The sequence below is a fragment of the Eptesicus fuscus genome, chromosome 8 (genome assembly GCF_027574615.1).
Source record: "Eptesicus fuscus isolate TK198812 chromosome 8, DD_ASM_mEF_20220401, whole genome shotgun sequence".
Classification (NCBI taxonomy): Eukaryota; Metazoa; Chordata; class Mammalia; order Chiroptera; family Vespertilionidae; genus Eptesicus; species Eptesicus fuscus.
In genome coordinates, this window is record NC_072480.1 from 76,893,834 (window position 1) to 76,916,469 (window position 22,636).

The window sequence follows — 22,636 nt, forward strand, 5'->3', positions numbered from 1 at the left end:
TTGCATATTAGGGTTTTATTGTATAGGATTTGGTTAATTACATGTTGATGTCTTCTTTGCAGTTTGTCTACACTTATCCAGTTGGGTTCCTGTCAAGCCCATCTTGTTTACAGCTGTGTCTGCAAAATACTGTGCTACATTTTAACATTCAGCAAGAATAGCATTTGGTAAGAACTGCCCAGACCCTGAGACATCTTGTCCTACGTAGCATCATTACTGTTGTGAACTGATGTATTGTTAGAGTGTCACAAGTTACTAAACCTCATTTTTGTTCAGAGGTCACACTCTACTTGCTCCCAACCTGGATCACCTGCTTTGATTTACTGCCCAAAAAGCAGAATTCTTCCTGTGCTACGGCAAGGTTTCAATCCTTGCACAAGGAGCCTCATTCAAAGAAACATCCCAAGCCCAACCTCTGCTCCCCACCTCCCTGCACACTCTGACCAGGAAATAGCTTCAGATTCACTGACTTTGATCAAGCCTCCAGGAACCAGTCCTGTGTTTCTGCTGTCTCTTAGCAACGCCTCACAGTGTGGCTTTATTCAATTGCCATCATCACCTGCCACCTGAGAAAGGAAATCTCTCAGGATAAGGGAAAATCTTCTAGGTCTAGTTAGAATGCTACTCTCTAATGCACAGACCTGGCACTCTACGTAGAGATTTTCTGGGCCTGATTTCAAATTCTCCAAAGTTGTATTAAATGATGCTCTCTGTTTTTGCTAAAATGTATGACTTTTTATGATATTTTATTCTTTCTAATAAATGTAGTTTACTTTTTAAAATTTATTTTTTATATTTTTGAGTAAAAGGTATATATATATTTTTAAGCTAGAATCTTAATTTTCAGTTTGGAAAACACTCGCTCTATGTACATATGATCACATAGTTGTTATGTTCCTTTATAATGAATTATATAATTCACTCTTGAGATCAAGAGAAACCCAAAACTGAAACCCTTTTTACATTCTATTAAGCCACCAAGATTTCCTTCCTTCACTCATGACCTCTGAAGCCCATCCCATTACAAATCTCCCCCTAACTAAATGGAAGAGAGATGGTGACTTCTCATATTAGGATGCGCAGATAATAACTTGCACAACTTTTCTATTCAGCCATCACCCCATAGTAGGCCTACTCTGATTATTACACAAAGTAGTAAACCTTGTCCTCATTCTGCTGATGTTTCTTGTATATGTCTAAAAGTGCCTCTTTGCCTAAATGTTTGCCTGCCTTAGATTTCAAGCTTATAGAAAAGCAGGGAATGGATCTTCCATCTATTTTGTGCTTTGTAAAGGACCTACAGAAACATTTAATAAATTCTTTTAATGATGCTTAAGGTAACTTACATAGTCAATAGTATAATTCCTGCAACTGCTTCTAATTGGATTTATGTAATGCTTTTTTCCGCCCAAGGGCTTCAGAGGCTACAAACAACAAGACAATGCAATAAATGAGCAGAAAGCAGCCAGCCATAAGTGGTTCACAAACAGCATAAAAAGGCAGTGGACGGGCAATTTGCAGAGAACTATGAGAAAAAGTTCACTTACTAAAACAGACTAAGGATGAGAAAGGATTTTTGCCGTTAGCTTTTTTAAATGGCATGAAAAGTAGGGATGATTTATTAAAGTTGAAAACATTTATTTTGTAGGTTGTTTAAGCAAGGAGTAAGCTGGTTCATTAGGAGAATAGTTATCACCGTTGGGGGGACATTACTCACAGGAACTATTCACAAGAGTAGATCTAGAAAACTAGGCCAACAAGTTCAGCCAAAGAGAAATTTTACTCTAATTCCTTGGCCACAGGCCCACCCAAGAACTCCCCAAACATTAGTCTAAGCCACAAGAGAAATACATTTTCATAAAACACCACTATTTATAACCCCCCAAATAGCCTGACATTTTATTCTGCTTTGGGTTGTTGCCAACAGTGCCAAACCACCCCTTGCTTGACAAGTGACCAGCCTGGACGGCCTCACAGTTCAATGCCTTCCAAATGTGAAATGGAGGAACTAAGGGGTGTGAGGAAAGAACGGAAGGAATTAGTGAAAAAGGAAGTCATTTAGAGCGGTTTTGCCATAGGTGATCTCAAAGGTAAGAAATGCTTACGGAGCACCTATTATATGTAATGCATTTTGGTTTTGTTGCCATTGTTTTTGACGTTGAGAGTACATTTATTAAATCTGAGGACAGTGCAACAAGGGAGGGCTTAGTGAGGATAGAAGAAGCAACAGGAGAGAGCCTAGGTGGGGCTGCTTTGGCTCACTGGAAAGTCAGAGGAAAGGGGCCTTGAAGTCAGGGTCAGGCGGTTAGCCCGGGATGAGCTGCTGGGGCCCATTGCTCCCCTGGTTGCAAGTCTCGTGGGGGCCCTTAGAGTTAAGGTGATGCGCACCTGTGAGGGAAGAAAGGCGTGGGCGTGCTCCAGAGAGGGAAAACGTGTTGTAATGCATTTTGTAATGATAAACAATAAAGTTTTTCTATTTAGCCCTAACCAGTTTGGCTGTGGATAGAGTGTCGGCTTGCGGACTGAAGGGTCCCAGGTTCGATTCCGGTCAAGGGCATGTACCTTGGTTGCAGGCACATTCCCAGTAGGGGGTGTGCAAGAGGCAACTGATCGGTGTTTCTCTCTCATAGATGTTTCTAACTCTCTATCCCTCTCCCTTCCTCTCTGTAAAAAAATTAATAAAAAATACATAAAGTTTTTCTATTTAATTTCTAAACATTATACACTGCAACAAATTATACTTTTTGAGGTTATAGATATCGAAAGGATCTTCTCTATTATCTATCATTAGAATAAAGGTTCATTTGGGGAAATCTTAAATCCTTGAATAACTGGAGTTTTCTCCCTCCTTCACCTGTCTTAATCCTCCATGAGTTTACCATACCTGTAGTTCAGAACTGAAGAACTTCAGGGGAAAAAATTAGAGCTCCCTATTGTTCAGAGGGATTTCAGTGGTGTGCCTCAAGGGTTCTTCAACAAGATTAGGATGTGGGAGGAAGGGATAGTAAATCCTTTAATCTGCAGAATAAAGGGAAGTGTAGGGAAGTCACTTCATAAATGCATCCACTCTTCTCTCAATTTCTGTGTTTCTCTAGTACTTAAAACTTTCCCCGTTGTACTTAGAATAAAATTCACACTCCTTATCTGAGAATGAGGCCCTCTGTGATCTGTCCCTACCGATGGCCCTGACTTTTCCAATAATTTATGCTGATAATCCCACAGGTACATGGGACTCTTCTGCTAACTCCTTCCAGGAACCTTTCCCTCCCTGATCATGGATGGCTGTTGCCTGTCATTCAAGTGTCATTCACCTTCTCCATGAGGCCTTCTCTCATCACATAAACTATTCATCTCATCTCATCACTCCTTCCTGTTTTTTTTTCTTCTTCCAAGCACTTGCCACAATCTGAAGTTTGATGTCCCTGTTTTATTTACTTGTTTATCATTTCCAGCTTCTAGCAGAATGTATGAGCAGGGACTTCATCTGTCCTACTCACTGCTGTTTCCCTGGTGCCTAGAACAGTGCCTGTCACACAGCTGGTGGTTAAGAAACATCTCTGGACTGAATGAACCCAGAAGTCATTTGTTTAGCAACATTTTTCATCTGAATGTGACCATAGTCATAGTCAAAAGCATCATCCCTAAACACACAAAATCAGAAGCTAAAACAATCCACAGTAAAACTCATGAGACCTTATACTAGATGAGCCACTTAACCCCTTTTTACTTTTACTTTACATAATTAATAAGTTTGTCTTACAGTTTAAACAAATTTGTTGTCTAGTTTCCTGGCCTATGGTAGATTAAAAGAAGTACGTTAGAGGTAAACATGCTAATAGCAGCAAGAAAGGAGAGGCCAACAAGGAGAAAACTAAAAATTACTAAAAAGCAAAAGGAAGTCAGAGAGATGAGTATTTGGGGGCTTTTTAAGTATAGAAGCAAATAGTGTTGCAGATCTAAAGTTGCCAGCAAACAGTATTGCTATTATAGTGACTACTTAAATTATCAAGAAAATCATATATGTCTAAGGAAACAGGGAAATAGCAACTGTTAACTGTTCCTTAGAAAAGTTTTTATCCACATGTTATTTTTAATCCTTATTTTAAAGGGCAAGCAAAATTCCATTTTTTAAAGAGAATTAATTCCTGTGGAACATGTTAAAGGAACTCCTTTCCTTCCTTCCTTTCTTCCTTCCTACCTTCTTTCATCCCTCCCTCTCTCTCCTTCCCTCCCTGCATCCCTCCTTTCTGGCCTCCCACCCTCTTCTCACAATCAGAACTGTGTAGCTAACTAATCATGTCACTTTAAGCTTGGGGAGCTAGAAAGTACATGGCTTACTTTGACTTTGAAACACACCAGCTCTGTAGGCCTTTATGGCATGATCTTTGGGGTTCCTTTCCTGATCTTTTCTTCACCTCAACCCTGATTTATAATTTCTTAGAACTGATTCTTTATCACTACTGTAGTAACCTCCACCATTATTTTAAGTTATTATTTGTGCTATAGCTGTGGTGTACTTGAAATCCTTTATGGGAAAAGATTGAATGTATACAAACAAACTCTCCTGAAATCTCGCTGCTTATGGCATGGGATAAGTAGGGTGACATTTTAAATGTTACTTTATCAGACCAGCAGATTGACCACTCAAGCTCCTTGCAGATAAAATGGGATTTTGAGATGACAAATGCTTGAATAATGCCTGGGAGCATAATCTGGACCTGGTAATTGAAAGGTTAATTAAAAAAAAAAAATCACACATCCTGAAAATTGAAAGTTAAATTCCAAAAAGTTAACATTGACTAAATATAATCACAGGAAATATGCACAACATGAAGGGCAGCCAAAAAAAAGAGCCACAGCTGCTGAGCCTGTAGAAAGAAGGAAAGTGGGCTTCCTACAAACGCAGTCCCGTCCCACACTAGCCCAGCAGTGCTAACCACACGGAGCCACCATTCTTTCTTTTGCCCATATTTTGTTCTTTGTTGATATGGTTTAGTTCAAGGAATCGGTATAAACCAGTTCGGGGAACGTGGCTTATCTTTACTTTTGTTTTGCTCTGACCTCCAATACTGGGTCAAAAGTTCCAGCGCATTGCTATAAAGTTGAAGAGATCGCATGCAGAGTCCAAGATGGCAATCTGCTTACTAGAGCACCCCACTTTCACCGGAGGACTCACATTTGTGTAAGGCTTGTAGCATTTGTAGTCTTTAAAAATCTGCAAGGAAAACAATCTTTGAAAGAGAAAATTTACCATATCATAACCAATAGCAGATTCTGGAAGCAAATCTATTTATAAACCATATAGGCAATAATTTGATTCTACTATATTGCTTAGTTTAGGGATGCTCCTTTTAGAAATCTCCCCAAAGACTATTAAAAACTGGCTTCCCTAAAATCTGAAAGGACTCAGACAGGACATTTAGACAAAACAATTATCTTATAAATTTTAGTTGACACCTCTCTGAAAATGTTTTTGGTCATTTATTGGGTTGGCTGCCCATACTTGCTTCCCTCCTCACCATGTCCCATCAATTTCTAGAAACTGTCCCTTTCCAAGATTTACATGGTTACAACCACCTCTGGCTTTCAGCAAATCTGATGGAACCATGTGAGCTGCCCCCAGCCCTGGCTCCACCATGGATTGGGTGGGCACCCAACTCCCACTGGACCAAGGAGCCTCTTGTCAGGGGAATTGGGAAGTGTGCCTGAGGAATGCCAGTCTTAGTTGAATTGTCTCTAAAGAGAGGAGATATAAATTTGGGAATTGCGAGTGGCCATATTCCTCCCTGTGGGGTAGGGACTGGAGGAAGCAGATGTGCACACAGAGAAGGAATGAAGACTGCTGAGAAGGGCAGAGGGCGATAGAGAGTAGAAATTAAAAGAGAAACCTGAGTGTTGAGGCCCATTTGCATCTCTGTCCTTGGGTTCTACAAGACCTTACCCAACACATGTGTTCACCTTCTAATGAATCCCCTTCATTTGGGGTTAAGTAGACTTGAGGGTTTCTATTACATATAATCCAGATTCCTAACTAAATCTACAAATGATAGAAAACACTTTTGTTCAAGGGTACAAAACTTCAAAGTTAAACTGAGGCAATCTGTTGGAAATGATTCAAACTAGCTGAGTGAGGTCTTAATTTCTGAGTGGAATTGATTTTCAATATTCCCTTTGCTGAATAACTGACTCATGAGACTAAAGACAAGAACAACCCCTCTAAGCCAATTCATTTCCTTTTAATATTGGAGAATAATAAAACATAATTCCTTTTTGCATAGCTATATAAAACTCAATTTAGTCTTTCTGTCCAAATCTCTCAGGCAAAACCCAATACTTGACTAATGCTACCAATATTTTGTAAAAAAAATAAAAAAATTAACACCCGAGATTAGAAAATTGAGTATATATTGACATAAAATGTTTTCAAATATAGTCTAGTTCTCTATCTATCCTCTGGATACTGGAGGAGGATCTAATTTTATGAATAAAGGAGTTTCCCACCAGCAGTGACTTCAAACTATGATGGACTTTTAGAAATTTGTCATTAAAAGCCATAGTTTCAGTTGAGTTTTCACAAATACAGGCACACGTGGATTGGCAAGAATTTAGAATCATGGAACTAGGAGGGAGGAATCCACAGTCTAATCTTCTCACACCCCAGATGAGGAATTAAGATCCAGAATAAAGGGACTTGCCCTTACTTGGCTAACTTGAATCAAAGGAAGGGCTAGAAGTCCTAAGTCCAAGCTCCCACTCCAATTGCTTTTCTATATGGCACGGACACACAAAGTGGCCCATGTGCTTGCTCTCTGCTCTCTCCTTCCCTTCAAGAATGCTGAGGTACATGTAGTTCCATGAGGGTAGCACCTATGCAGGGAATCCAGAAGACTTCTGCATGTGACTATCCAAGGAAATGGTAAGGAGAGAAAAAGAGCGAGAGAATATTGTCATGGGAACACCAAGGCAAATCACAGGATGAAAAAGAACTGAAACCCATCCTGCTATCTCAGGCTCTATTTACTCAAGTGGTAAATCAAAACATCTGGGTCAAAACCAATGCAGTGTAAAAATAAAGATAAGCTTTGCAATTTAAAAATTCTAAATTGCTCTCTAAGAAGGATTAATATAAAGACAGAATTATCTAGAATAGCATTTTATGAGCAGAACAGTTTCTAAACTTATGACAGACTTGCAAAGTCAGTCTTGGTTATATAATTAAGTGTTTACTCTAAATAAGATAAATGACCTCTTCTTGGGGGTTAAGTATACCTGGGATCAGACTTCAACTCCAGAATGGAATTTAATTCAACTGGAATTTGGTCAAAGGAGGAGGTATCAATCATTAGCAGACAGACAGACTGAAATTCTGGCCCTAAAGTCCGGTGGTGGGGATTTTGTGTTATTGATCAAAGAAGGTACTGACTCTTTCATATCACTGAATGTTAATAATCTTTTCAAAGGTTCATTCGTTCATTTATTCAACTAACTGTTAAGTGCCTGCTATGTGCCAGGCACTGGGCTTTTCAGGTATGGAACCATCCTAGCTCCTCACTGAAGTCCAAGATCTGTCTGAGTAAGTCGGCCCATTGTACAGGGTGGGCAAAAGTAGGTTTACAGTTGTTTGTATGGAAAATAATTAATAAGTAATAATACAACCTACTTTTGCCCTATCCTGTATGTAGCTTCCTCATAGTGAAGTCACTTGGCAAAATAATTAATCTTTAGAAACAACCTAAGGTAGATAAATTAAATTGATATTTTTATTTCACTAAACAGTTTTAAAAATATGTATTTTTTATTGATTTCAGAGAGGAAGGGAGAGGGAGAGATAGAAACATCAATGATGAGAGAGAATCATTGATCGGTTGCCTCCTGCACACCCCCTAATGGGGACTGAGCCCACAACTCAGGCATATGCTCTGACCCGGAATTCAACTGTAACTTCCTGGTTCCTAGGTTGACACTCAACCACTGAGCCACACCAGCCGGGCTCATTAAACAGTTTTATTTCCTTTCTGGATTCATAGACTCATACTCATCATAGAATGTCAGAACTGGAAAGACCTCAGAGAACAAACAAGATAGCCTGGCTTTGCTCAGTGAGTTGCCAGCGGCCACTTTGCTAGTTAGTTGGCAGAAGGCAGATTTAATTTTTATCTCTTTAATCCCAGTGCCCATGACCTTTACTCTAAATTAAAACTTTGTATGAAAATTTTAACAGACTGATATTTTATACAGACTTATATTTCAGGTGTTGGATTTATTTTAAAGCAAAAGAATCCAAGACACAGAGTTAAAAGTATTTTCTCTAGTCTGTTAGGGCCTGTTTTTAAGCAAACAGACCTACATTGCATTTCTATTCATTACCTTAAGGCAGGGATTTTCCACCGGTGAGCCGCAAGAGGCACACTGGTGTGTCGAAAGAATTTTTAAAACATGCAATACCTGAGTATTTATTCAGGGACACTGACCTCTTGTCCCTTAGATTATCAAATAAAAAAATGACAACAGCCAATACAACAACAGTTGTCCAGAGTGGATGAATCAAAATTATATCTATTTTTTGTCAGATTGGCAAAAAATACACTTTTTACCCTGCAGCAGAATTTAAGTAGTTTATGTGTGCCATGAGATAAAAAAGGTTGAAAATTGCTGCCTTAAGGAATAATGTACCCATCCCTGTCTCCTTCACACACCAGGCCTCTCATGGACTCCTGTCGGCCTTACTCACTCTAACTCTGTCTTCTAAACCCTGAAAACTCCTAGTAGCTGGTGATGAGAACTCAAAAAGTTCATTGTGTTTCAGGTGAGAGAGGAAGAGAAAAAGGAAGACAAAAACAGAGAAGTAAAATTTCTTGGCAATTTAAAGCTACATGTGAAAATTTTGTGGGGTTTGTAAAAATGGCATTTGGGAGGGAATATAAAAAATATTTTTACTGCATTCTCTAATGTCATTTACATACCAAAAGTTGTTATTATTTCAAAACATAAAATATGTAAGAGATGAAGACTAGTAAAGAAAAACTTGTAAACATCCCAAAATGATTAAAGAGAAAGCTTTTTCCTCCCTTTCCAGTTGCATGTTTTCTGTGTCTTCATATGGGCTTCTTGTCTTCAGTCCCAAACTCAAGCCACACAATGTCAGTTCCTGGTGTTCCCGCTGAGAGGCGGCAGAATGTGGGGTCCAAGAAATCATGAGGGCAGGCACTGGCCCCGGACCATGGAACATTTTCTGGTTCACGGACTCACCACAGAAATGTTGCAACCGCAGGAGGCATCGCCAGAGCTGAAGATCCGCATCCTCCAAGCCCAGGCTTTCACTGCTTCTAGTGCTCATTCACACAAGGCCAGGTCATTGGACCTGAAACTCCTGAGGGTCCTTCTCCCAGCCTCTCCACCAGAGAAAGTCGGAGTGCCATAGAGACCACCAGGCCCAGGAAATGGTGGGTTGACTTCCAAAGAAATCTCACCCTCTCAGAAGACAGTGAGAGGAGGTGGGAGAACTCGGTCTTGAGCTGACATGGGTTGGTCTCGGGTCTCAGCAAGTTCCTGACCATCCTCAAGCATCTGTCCCCTCATCCATGAAATGGGGATGATAACAACATACATCCTCACAGTTTTGAGGTTTAGATGCCTTGTGTAGGTCATAGAGTGCTATAGTTGTTTTTACCAAAGCCTGGTCACAGTATAAATTAAAAACCAAGTGAATTAATCCACTGCAGTCTCTCATTATGATATTTGGAAAGATGTAAGTCGACAATTTTCACTTAGGAGCCCATCTGTCTCAAAAGTGAGAATACACACTTGGCCATTTGGAGCATTGTGGAGAAGAGAATTTATACTTAAGATCCAGATTTTCCTGCTAGGAAATATCAATACTATGATACAAATGTAGGAACAGATTTTGCTTCCAACATTTCACTTTAATAAATATAATTGATCACATTTCTTCCTGAGTATATCAAGTGAAAGGTCATACTATGGGTAGCTAAGGGCCTCCACATTCATAGCGACAAAAAGACATTTTTTCATGAACCTTCTGCCACTTTCCTGTGACTCATAAAGCTACATTCCAAAACATGAGAGGACTGGGTAATTCTCATGCACTAATCTATCAAATCCAGAGGACACCGTCATCTGTTCAGAACTGGGCAGATGGAAAAGCTATCTCTGTTGATTTTGCTACTTTCCCAGGTACCCAGGACCAGGCAGAGGTCACCTGGTTAATAGTAGCCACAGGCATTTAAAGAACGTGTGGTTCTGAAGGTACTAGTTTCCCAGCTCCCTCCTTTCCAGGAAGAGTAATCACAACATCTGACCAGCAAGGTTAAGAGTAAGTTTTGGTAGCCCGGCTTCCTCACCAGACCCAGCCCACATTTACACCTTTAACTCCATGGCTTCCCTGGTCCTGCTGATGGCTTCCCATTGTGTCCCACTGACTTTTCTTCTCCTCTTCTCTCCCTTAAGATAGGGCTGCTGAAGGTTCCTTTCAATTGCTCAACACTTGATCTCCATAGCAACTGTGAGGCAGGTTTTCCAGATGGAAAAACTGAGAGCTCTGGTGGATTGCTCAAGGTTAGACTTGAACCTGGGGTTTCTAAGTTTTCAGCAAGGAATCTTGCAATTGTTTGTTTATTTATCTATTGTTAGTCCTTACCTGAGGATATTTTTCCATTGATCTTTAGAGAGAGTGGGAGGGAAGGGGAGAGACACAGAGAGAGAAACTTTGATGTGAGAGAGACACATTGATTGGTTGCCTCCTGCACACACCCCAACCAGGTCTAGGGATTGAGCCTGCAACCGAGGTATGTGCCCTTGACCTGAGACTTTTCAGTCTGAGGGCCGATGCTCTATCCATTGAGATAAACCAGCTAGGGCACAATCCTTACTTTAGATGTCTGGGGGCCTGTTAGATTTCTGCAGACAAGACAGAAATCTACCCACTCGAACCAACTCCCAAAACATCTCTCCCTATGGAAATGGCAACAGCTCTGAGGCTCTGGCTTCTAGTTGGATGGCAGGAAGGGAAAGTAGGGGAAGATGCTGTTTTCAAGCCATCAGAGCAGCTTTAAAGAACACAAACAACTACCATGTGACCTCACAGACAGGGACTGGTCTCTGACGCATGGGTATGCCATTCCTCCTCCATCTCTGTAGGAAATGAGAGATACAAGATCTGGGGTGGAATGTAAACTATTTCTTAAGGGAGTGTGCTAGCATCTCTCTTCTAAGAATTCCTTTCTGAAGAAAACTTGGGCTCATTCTTTCTCTCTGATTCTTATTCGTGGCTATACTGGCTGCCTGTTTAAAGGAGAAAGAGGAAGAAGGGGGTATGTAGAAGCAAGTAGGAGAGAGCCACGGAATCCAGGTGAAACTGCATCATTTCCAAGCCCCAGGAAGGCCTCTTCTGTGATGTGAATTCCCTCCATTTCTCCTGTGACTTCCCAGAGAATCCCCTTCACACCGACTTCCACATACTCCAGCAAGAGTCCCCCCACCTCTGTCTCACCCCACCAACCCCAACCCACACACACTCTTCCTCACCCTCACCCCCATCTCCTAGAGATGTGCAAAGGATAGAAAGATGTTTGTGCTACTCGGAAAGAGAAAATAAAAGCGTCATTTGTGTGTGTGTGTGTCCACCTGTTTTGGGAGCGGCACACCTGAGCTGGGCGGAGAAGCAGGCTGGACTCAGGCATCAGCGATGATGAGGAGGTTGAGTCAGAGAATCAGATGCTGATAACAAAGAGTAGGCATGGCCGTGATCACAGGCAGAGCCCATAGCGCTGAAGAGATCCTGGAGACCCACAGCATTACCCTTTCCCTTCCAGAGGAAAATGGAAGGTAGGAGGCTCAAGTCCAGGGCTACCATCCATGGATGGGGGATGGGGTGGTGGTGGGGCGGAGGGTGGGAGGTGGAAGTGCGCCTTAGAAGGGCGAGGATGTGGCTGAGTTCTGGAAACCTCCACAAAACCTCTCCTAATTCTCCAGTGACCTTTCTGGCCTTGCCTTTTTGGAAGGAGGGGAGGGTTTTTGCGGAGCCATTCTCAGTTTCCTTATTTGAAATTGGGGATGTGAGCCTCTGTTTTTCAGGGTAGTTACGAGGATAAATGGCATGTAAGAAAACACCTAGCACAATGGCTGGCATGTACGAGGGCTCAGTAAATGCCTGGGCACCTCTGTCTTACCGTCTGGTCTTCCCTTACAGAGTATGCACTGCTCTGCCTGAATTTTCTTCTAATTTTGGCAGAAACCTTGGGAAATGGTTATTCATTCTGTTTGCAAACAAAATGTTGCTAGTGTCTGGGAGGGTGTCAGAGCACAGAGGAGGAGCCGGGCCCAGGAGCACTGTGGCCGGCAGTATGGATGTAGCCCATTGGGGGTGGAGGGAGACTCAAGGTGCGGAACTGGGAGCCCTGTGGGCACTTCTGTCCTCCCTGTTCATTCTCTCTTCCCCTGGGAACAACTGGGGCCTGGGGAATTCAGCCACACACGCTTTCTTACCTTGAGAGGCAGAGCGGTAGGTGGGGCCGGGTAGCTCTTGCTGGTCTGGACGGGCGGACGGTATCTGTAGAGCATTGCCCTCCTTGCCCGCACCGTGGTACCTGTGTCCTCTTTGCAGCTCTTCGGGGGTACCTGGCCGGTGGCCGTCCCTCGCCTCAGCTCGGCCCTCTCACCCCTGCCAGCAGCGTGGGCCAGGGTGGCCTGTGGAATTGAGTATCCCAAAGCATTCCAAGACTGAGGCTCTGCGCCCCACAGGTCCTGGGGGGCAGTAATGACAGGCCAAGGCTTCCAGCCCATGGAAGGATTGCTGCTTCCATCGCTCATGATGACATCTGGGCTAGGCAGCCTGCATGGCAGGGGCTGGAGCCGGCCAAGTTTCCTGGAGGCAGGGGCCAGGGAACGCCTGCAATGTGGGGATCCGCAAAGGCCACCCCTCCTCACATCCAGATCCTGGGGTTTTTCCTCTCCCTCCTTCTCCTGCTTCCGAGCAGAGCAACTGAAAGCAGCTGGTTGCTCTGTCCCACGGCCCTCCTTCTGCAGCAGCCGAGAGGGAGGAGCAGCCGAGCCCCGTGTGCGCCTGAGGTCCTGGCCTGCCAAGAAGCCAGTCCTGGGACTTGGGAGAATGTGTCCCTCCTCTGGGCCCCCTGGGGCTGCGGTCCAGGCTGTCGCTGCTGGAGACAGGGCGGGGAGAGCTCTGCCAGGGGGGGCCTGCAGCTGGATGGAGAGGAAGGAAGTTTTCATCTGCGGCTGCTTGGGCTGCTCAGCCATTTCCTCCAAGGGGGTAGGGCTTGTCCTTGCCAGGGTCGCGTTTCAGACCTCAGTGCCCAGGGATGCCAACGCCAGCAGCTGTGGGCAGACGTGACTCGGTGGCCCCATGGTTCCCCCAACAGCAACAGCCTGAGGATGCAAATGACACGTCTTCGGCACCGAGGGGGGATCTTCAAGAAGCAAGGGTCAGGGATGATCCTGGGATGCCATGGGCCTGGACTCTGCCCCCACTTCCTAGAATCACAAAAACAAGCAGATGGGTGGAGAAGGACCTGGGACGGAGAGGTGGGCAGGGATGGCCAAGACTGGGCCGCTCGCACCTTGTGTCATACGGGGTTCCTTTTTCTTCACTGTTCCCCTCCCCATATTTGAAATGAAAACACGAATGCTATTTGTTTCTTTGTTTAATCCTAAACTGTACATTAGCCACACCTGCTGGGTATCTGGCCTGTGAGGCACTTGTGATTTATAGCTGAACCTCCGGTACACTTCAAAGTGTACTTTTAATCTACCTTGCCCGCACTGATAGCACAGTTGTAAACAGATTTCATGTTTTAATGAACTTCCACTTGAAATCCTGTGGTTATTTAGGAGTTCCTGAGGGCTGGTCCCGCAGACCTACATCAAAATGCTTGGCATCACACACACGTGGAAAATAAACTTTAGAAAAGAGACAAAAATGAAAAGGAGAAAAAAGAGGGAAAATAAAATAAGAAAAAAAAAAAGAAATCCAGGTAACGGATCAGGGGTTTATCCAGGAGGGTTTTCTGTTTGTGTTTAACAATACTTGAGCCTTCTTATTGTGTTTAAAAATACTTTAGCCTTCTTAACTTGTGAGAACAATAGCAAGTCACCTGGAAACTCACCGAGTATTCACATTGGGTGGTCCTAGAGGCTCCCGTTCTCTCACAATGGAAAAAAAGCTTTTGGGTCCTGCTGACCTTGTTCCTGGGGACAGAAGAGGATGAGGGGTGAGAAAGCTTTTTTAAAAAAAATCAATTTGAACTTGACTGGAAGGGAACCAGGAAATTATCCTGTGAGATAAACTGAGCAGAAAGCTGGCCGCTCTGCACACAGGAGCCAGGGCTGTCTCTCTCTCCCCGACACCTGGCCATTACCTCACATTGGCAGCACCCCTAAAGTCATAGAGGGCCTCAGCCCTGGCTGACCCCGGCTGGCCAGGGTGCCTTTCAGGAAATTCTCAGGATGGGTGATTGGAGCCCTGTGTTTTTTCCTTTTTAAACATCTTTACACAGATTTTCACCCAAGGTTATGGCAGCTTTGCCCACATTTCCAGACAGGTGACATCTTTTCAGATGTGTCCAGAGCTGTCTGGACCAGGCACGAGCCGCTATGACCCCTTATCAAGATCTGTTGTCAGAGTTGCAGAAAGTAATTCTCCCAAGAGTGGCAATTCCACAGAACAAGTGTTAGAGGCCCGTGCCCCAGGCAGTTCCAATGGCTATTCCATTCAGAGTTTTAAGTCAAAGCAGTCACAGTCTGCTCCTCAAAACTCATTCATTCTCTCAGGTGAAGTCCACAGCAGTCTGTCCCTTGGCAATTAAATTGGGAGCTTTCTGGAGTCATTGTTCCCAATTTGGTTGTGACCTGTGGTGACTCACAGCCTGATAGAAAGAAAAGAAGGTAGTAACTATAGCCTCTCCTGCTACTGGATGTGTCTAATGCCTTCTAGACTCAAGAAAGAACGAGAGACAAGGCAGAGGCAGGGGTGGGGCATGGGATTGGGGAGAGCATGGCAGAAATGAAAACTGAAATGGCTAGGGAGGCAGGAAGAGGGTAAGAGGGGGAATGTCCAGGGCATGGACATGGGGACTGAACTGAAAGCTATGACTCAGGAAAGTCAGAGCAATGTCAAGAATAAGCATCTCACAAGTAAAAATCCCAATATTATCTGGTCTCATTAGAGTCTACATTTCCCCCTTCTTGTTGCATAAGGGATCACATCATGCCTTTGCTGGGACAGAACTTATGTTTAAAGCTGACCCCGGTGACCGGTTCTTGACTTCTGGATCATTCTGCCCTTACAGGAATTAGGAAATAGAGCAAGAGATTAAACTCCCCATGAGGGACTGAGACTCACGGTGATTTACCTCTGAAGCCTTCGTTCAGGGCCATTACTGGAGGGTAATCCTACTGCAGGGTGAAAACTGGGTACTCAATCAGTATGTGTTTAATAATTGTTCTAATTAAGACCTGATAAACACATCTTTCCCTTCTATTTAAACAGTGCCTCATTGTGCAGGTCAGTGGATCATACACATAGCTTTCTACACTCACTGTTGCATTAGTCATATTTTTATTGTGTTTCCGTCTGTCCCTGGCAATTAAATTGGGAGACTTCTGGAGTCATTGTGCCCAAGTTGGTTGTGACCTGTGGTGCCTCACATCCTGATAGGAAGATATATATGTTAAAAAATTACCCATATGTAGTTCTGATCTGAGTTTATAGTTGAGCCACATGGCCTATGTATGGGAGAAGAGTTGCAACACCGAAATATTTTGAATGGCTTTTGAGGCTGTCTACTGGTAAAGCCTTTTGAAAACGTCTTTCTTTTCTTTTTCTTCCTTTCACCATAAAGAACAATATGTGATTGGCATCTGAATAAATGTTACTAGAAAGTGCTAGAAAGAGAAGTATTACCGAGAGTCAGCGTCTGGCAAAGATGTCAGAGACATGGTGGAATGCAGACAAGATCCAGAAGGCAGCAGCATTGGTGTGGGTGGGGAAGACAGAAGAGAAAGGGCTCCAACCAGAGTCTGAGTGAGGCTTTGCCTGGTGGGCCCGGGAGCACATCCGACCTGAGGGAATCACACAGAGGGGCAGCGGGAGAAAATCCCAACCACCGGCTGTGGAGTTGATCTTCATGTTGGAGACACCGGAAACAGGTCATAAGCATGGCAGACGTGGGGTCTTAGAAGACCAGTGCAGCAGCCATTAGTTAAATGGTTTGCATGGGATGGGTGAGCACTGGAAGGATTCAGTGGGGGTGAGCTGGGAGAGAGGACCAGGTGGTGCTAAGAGGATGGAGAGCAGCACATCAGAGCCCCTGTTTGGTTACAACTGAAAGGGCTCCAGTGCTGGCGTTGCCTCTTAGTCATCTTGTTAGTCATCTTGGGCAAGTTGCTTTATCTCTGGGCCTCGGTTTCTTTACCCTTATGGCCTCCTGAGGACTAAATTGGAAAGCAAATGAAAAGGGTGTGGTACATGGGGGCAGTAGATAAAATTACAGCCATTACCAAGTTTCATAGAAACAGGCCATTTTCTCTGATTACTTATAAAATGTGCACTTAGAAATAATTCCTATTCTGCTAATCAAGCTTTTTGAAGGCTGCTTCCAGTAACCTCACAACACTATGAGGATGGCTTCGCTGAGGAACAATCTGGAGCAATTAGAGATTAAGTGAAGGAGGTACAGTCTCCAGCTCTGGCTTGGGCCTCAACCACAAACACCTCAAACCTCACTCCTCACATCTCAAGCCTTTTTCTGCCCCTCCCCCCGCCCAATCCCCTCTGTGAAGTGGAACCTGCTCCCTGCCTGGCTGTGAGGACTCCCACCTTCCCCCTACACACACACACACACACACACACACACACACACACACACACCTCCAACTGCCCAGCACTTCCTTCGTGGAAAGGGCTTTAGAAACCATGAATGTCCATCAGGGCATGACACAAGACAGCATTTAAATCCCTCATGCTCTGGTTCAAGAACTTATCCATTTACTTCAAAAGCAGTCAGCCTGTGTGATCAGATGCCAGGGTAGGCACATCCCAACCAAAAGTACAAAGAATGGCTCAAAACACACCATGTGTGTAAGAGGTCAGGGTGGCAGGCAGCAAAGAAAATAGAAATGAAGGACTTTCTAATTAGTATGCGTTTCAAGTGTTCCCATCTGGTTCTCCCATAAATAATCATCATCACAGGGGGACTCTCTGACACAGTGTCATCTCCGGAAAACATGAGCTGGGCTTGCTTTTTGGGAAGAGGCAAAAAAAAAAAAAAAAAAAAAAAATGGCCATAGGGGAATGAGTTTGGAGAACACAGAGGTAGAAGAATTAAAGGTACCATGTACCCCTGGTACTTGGAGACAATTTTTTTTTTTCACCTCTCCAAATCTCAAGTTTTTATCTATAAAATAGAAGATAAAGTTGCCCCTAAATATACGCATTGGGAAGCAGTGTGGCATCATGTCAAGAGCATGACTTGGGAGCCTGAAAGATCTGGGTCTGTACCCACTTAATTGCTGTGTTGCTTTGGGAAAGTAGTTTAAGTTTTGCAGACTTCAGTGTCCATGTCTTTGAGACAGAGAGTCTAATGTTTACCTCGTTCTGAGGATTAGAAGTAATACACAAAAGATGTCCATGACAGTCCAGAGATGGAAGACGCTGACAATGCCTTGCCATACTAGCAGTCAGCAGATGTGCGTCACTGCAGATTGCCCAGGACCAAACCGGAGAGGGTCGGACCTGCAATACCGCCGTTTGTCCACCATCCAGAACTGAAGTATCATTGCTGTTATGAACACATTAACAACTGTTGGACATAGAAACCGGGACTCAAAAGAACTGTTGGCCCAGAAAGAAACTCACTACAGACTGATTCATTTGCCTCTCAGCATAACCATTATTGCTTGTCTCATTTTCAGTTCCTATAAGTGTATTCCTAGTATCACATGAGCTCACTCATCTAGGGGAAAAGATGAACAACATAGACTGAAGAACAAGAACAGCATCCATCAGACTGTCAGACCTCAGAGGGAAAGTAGGGGAGGGTGGGGACAAGGGAGATAGATCAACCAAAGGACTTGTGTGCTTGCATATGAGCCTAACCAATGATCACGGACAACAGGGGGAGGGGGGCTTGTGTGTGTGGGGGATTGGGAAGGGAACGGGGGGAGGGGGTTGAGGACAAATATGTGATACCTTAATCAATAAAGTAATTAAAAAAAAAAAAAAAAAGATGTCCATGACAGTGTCAGGCATTCAGTAGCTCTCATCATCTCCATCATCAAGCTCACGATTACACAAATCTCCCTATAGTAATGGAGGAAACTGAGCTACCATTGTGAAGGTGTGTTCCTAACCAGTAGCTAGAGTGTCCTGGAAAACCTTGAAACCTTATTTGATGTGGCATGAGTAGCAAGGCTCAGATTGGGCATAGTCCAAGAATACTGCCATTTTGGATGGAATGTTTGGTCCCCCCAAGATTCATATGTTGAAGCCTAGTCCCAGTGTGATAGTATTTGGAGGTGGGACCTTTGGAAGGTAATCTGGTCATGGGGATGAAGCCCCTTTGGTAGGATTAGTTTCCTTATATGAAGAGGCCAGAGAAGAGTTAACTCTCTGCCATGTGAGGGCACCAAGAAGTCAGCACTGTGCAACCAGGAAGAGGGCTCTCATTATAAACCAAATTGGCCAGCACCTTGATCTTGCATTTCCCAGCCTCCAGGACTGTGAGAAACAAGTTTCCGTTGTTGATAAGGCACTCAGTTTATGGTCTTTTGTGATAGCCGCCCAAGCTAAGACAGAAAGTGCCACCAAGAATTGGAGTGTTGCTCTAACAAATACCTAAAGTGTGGAAGCAGCTTTGAAACTGGGTCATGAGTAGAGGCTGGGAAACTTTAAAGTGCATGCTGGGAGAAGTGGAGATTATCATAAAGGACTTTTAAAGGCAATTCTGGTGAGAGCTCAGAAAGGAAAGGAGAGAATGCTTCCATCTTCTTAGAGAATACACAAATAATCATATACAGAATGTTGGTAGAAATATGGACAGTAAAGGCCATTCTGATGTGGTCTCAGATAGAAATAAGGAATGTGTATTGGACAATGGGAAAAAGCATTTGTCCATCATCCAGAACTGAAATATCATTGCTGTTATGTACACATAAAGAACTGTTGGACATAGAAATTGGGACTCAAAAGAACTGTTGGCCCAGAAAGAAACTCACTATAGACTGATTCATTTGCCTCTCAGCATAACCATTATTGCTTGTCTCATTTTCGGTTCCTATAAATGTATTCCTAGTATCACATGAGCTCACTCATCTAGGGGAAAAGATGATCAACATAGACTGAAGAACAAGAACAGCATCGATCAGACTGTCAGACCTCAGAGGGAAGGTAGCGGAGGGTGGGGATAAGGGAGATAGATCAACCAAAGGACTTGTGTGCTTGCATATGAGCCTAACCAGTGATCATGGACAACAGGGGGGTGGGGGCATGCATGTGGAGGGGTTTGGGATGGAAATGGGGGGGGGGGGTTGAGGACAAATATGTGATACCTTAATCAATAAAGTAATTTAAAAAAAAGAGAGAGAGAAGCATGCAAATTAACCATCACTCCGCTACACCCACCAGCCAATCAGGAGGGAATATGCAAATTAGAAGGCCAAACATGGCGGCTGCCCAGCTACTCCAGGCAAGGAGTGGCTGGGTGGGGTAGGACGCCTGCTGAGAGAGGGAAGGCGAGGGGCAAAGGGATCTATAGGAGTGGCACTCCGGCTGGAGCGAAGACGAAGACTGCAGACTCCGGAGTCTGCAGCGAAGATGGCAGATTCCAGCTGGAGTCTGCAGCGAAGATGAAGGCGGCAGACTCTGGTCAGAGCCTACAGCAAAGGCCGCAGACTCCGGCTGGAGCGAAGGCCTGGGTCCCAGGTGCCGGAGGAAAACCGGTGCTGGAAGCCAAGGGAAGGAAGGCCTATTGCACGAATCTATTCGTGCAATGGGCCTCTAGTCCTTGTTATAAAGTGGCAGAGAACTTGGCTGAACTGTGTCCATGTTCTAGAATTCTAAGGAAGGTAGAATGTGGCCAGTGATGAAACTGAATATTTAGCTGAGGACATTCCTAAGCAGTGTTGAAGGAGTAGCTTAGTTCCTTCTGACTTTATATAGTAAAATGTGAGAAGAGAGAAATGGCTTGATGGAATTATTAATAAAAAATGAAGTAGAACTTAAAACTTTGGAAAATTCTCATATTGTGAAAATGAGAAAGCATGCTTGGAAGAGAGTAGTTAGGTTGTAGCCAGGGGACAGTTTGATAAGGAGGGTAATATGGGTGTGACCGCCAGCTAAGAAGCATCATAAATATTTTACTTTTGAAGATCAAGCTAAGAGGAGAGTAGGCAATTTAGCAAACATTTACTTACTCATGGGTGAGTCCATGCAATAGAAAGAATTTTTCATGGCACACATCACAATGAATTACAGAGTTATTTGCTTGCGTAGCAGCTTGAAGTCTGTTTCCCCTCACACAAAGGCAGGTACTATGTGATTTGTTGTCCACTCTAAACCTAGTCCCTAGCTCAGAGCTAAGCAAACAGTAGGAGCTCAATAAATATTTGTTAAGTGAAGAAATGGTGTATGAATGGACAGGTTCTCGCCTTTAATAAGCTTGTAATTTAAAGGGGAAGACAGAAAACCTACAGCTTTAATACAAGACAGAATGTGGTAAATATTGAATAGAGGGTGCAAGGAAAGAGAGATGAGTTCCGACGGGTCTCTCGGGGAAGGACCAGGGAAGAAATGCCATGTGAGATGGGCCTCATGGGTCAGCATTTCAACAGGTGAAGATTGGAGAATAGCACATTCAAGGCTGAGGGAACTAGAGAAAAGGCACAGAAATGGGGAGTTATAGAGCAAGTTTAGGGCGTGGTGTGGGCTCAGAGTGATGCCGCACCTGCAGAGCATGGGAGGGTGCTTATGAAAATAAGGCTGGAGGGGCTCATTCAGATCACGGAGGGCCCGAAATCCAAGATAAGGGGGAATGGCTTAAGGCTTCTGAGGGGGAGGTGACTTTGAGTATGAGAAAGACAGTTCGTTAGTATATACAAGTCAGTCCTTCAGCCCAACAAACCTTTCTAGGGTTTCTGGCAAAAGCTACTTCTCCAGGTAGAGGGTTGACGGTGGCTACAAACCTGCCATGTGCCAACACTTCCTAGACCACATTTCACCAGCCCCCGGAGTAGCCACTGGCACCCCCAGCTTTAGCTGAGTAAACAGAGGCTCTGAGGGTAACTTGATCAGGCAGCAGCCTTAGTGAGTGGTGGGCTCTGCTAGGCTTCAGAGCCATTCCCTGCAGCTCAGCTGTGTTCCCACCAGAAGCTGCCTGTGAGACACAGCGCATCCTGTTAGCTGGGAGAAGCATGGAGCCAGTATGGAGCGCCAAGGCTTGGTAGGCACAACGTGATGCCAAGCGGCCAGATGCAGACAGACACGGCATGCCGATCGGGTTCACCTTTGCCTGGCAGGCTAGGCAGCATCAACAGTCTCAACTGGATATGAGCGGAGGTGCTTCTCACGCACACTCTATGCCTCTCAGAAGGAAATCTTGCAATAGCAGAAAAAAGCCCTTATTTATCATGAAAGGCCACATCAAATAGAAGAGTGAGGGGCAGAGGGCAGAATGCTTTCCATTAGGTCTGTGCAGAAAAATGACTGTCGCATTTGACACACATATGCATTAGGACCTCTTCCAGCTGAGCATCACATCTTCCCCTGGCAGTCAGGATGGCCTTATAAGTGGGAGGGGAAAAGGTTCTTTCATAGGACGCAACTTGAACGAGGCCAGGGAGGCCTACTTGGCTTAACAGATATGCTCATCAGAGTGCCATAGACCCCAAAGTTCTACCCTTATAGATGAACTTCTCTGGGTTAATCATTGTATTGAGGGTGAGGATGGATTCTCTTTTAAAGCACTAATTACTCTGGGCGGAGCAAACCCACCATACCCCTAATATCTTGGTGCCAGTGCTTTTCTTTTTTTTTTCTTTTTTAAAAAATATATTTTATTGATTTTTTACAGAGAGGAGGAGAGAAGGATAGAGAGTTAGAAACATCGATGAGAGAGAAACATTGATCAGCTGCCTCTTGCACACCCCCTACTGGGGATGTGCCCGCAACCAAGGTACATGCCCTTGACCAGAATCGAATCCGGGACCCTTGAGTCCGCAGGCCGACGCTCTATCCACTGAGCCAAACCGGTTTCGGCGCCAGTGCTTTTCTTAGGCTGCTTCTATACAGACTGTCCAGGTTCATCGGCTCCTGGAGGTGAGAGTGGGGTGGTAGGAGGAGAGAATTGGCCATAAGCAGGCTGGACAAGCACTCACCATCTCAAGTGAATTCCACACAAGTCAAGGATGGGGGCGCAGCTAACAAAGCACTGCAGGTTTACTGGGCCCAGTTTGAGAATTTTTTTCAAGTCCTTTCTACTTTTAAACTATGGTAAATGATGTAAAAAATGATGTTAAGATTTGTTTACTCTTTCTAACTCCTTGTTATTACAAATATTTGCTTCTAAAGGACATGTATGCTAGCAGGTGTTACACACGGGACTGTGCTTTT

General features: G+C 44.1%; 1 long non-coding RNA gene across 1 annotated transcript in view; it reads right to left on the bottom strand.

The window, feature by feature from the left end:
- Positions 1-13,867: 13,867 nt before the first annotated feature.
- Positions 13,868-22,636, bottom strand: part of LOC129149993 (uncharacterized) — a 33,973-nt gene continuing 25,204 nt past the window's right edge. The window contains exons 2-3 of the long non-coding RNA XR_008556772.1: positions 14,139-14,220; positions 13,868-13,932 (exon numbers count right to left, since the gene is read on the bottom strand). This is a non-coding gene — a long non-coding RNA (uncharacterized LOC129149993). The remainder of the gene's footprint in view (positions 13,933-14,138; positions 14,221-22,636) is intronic.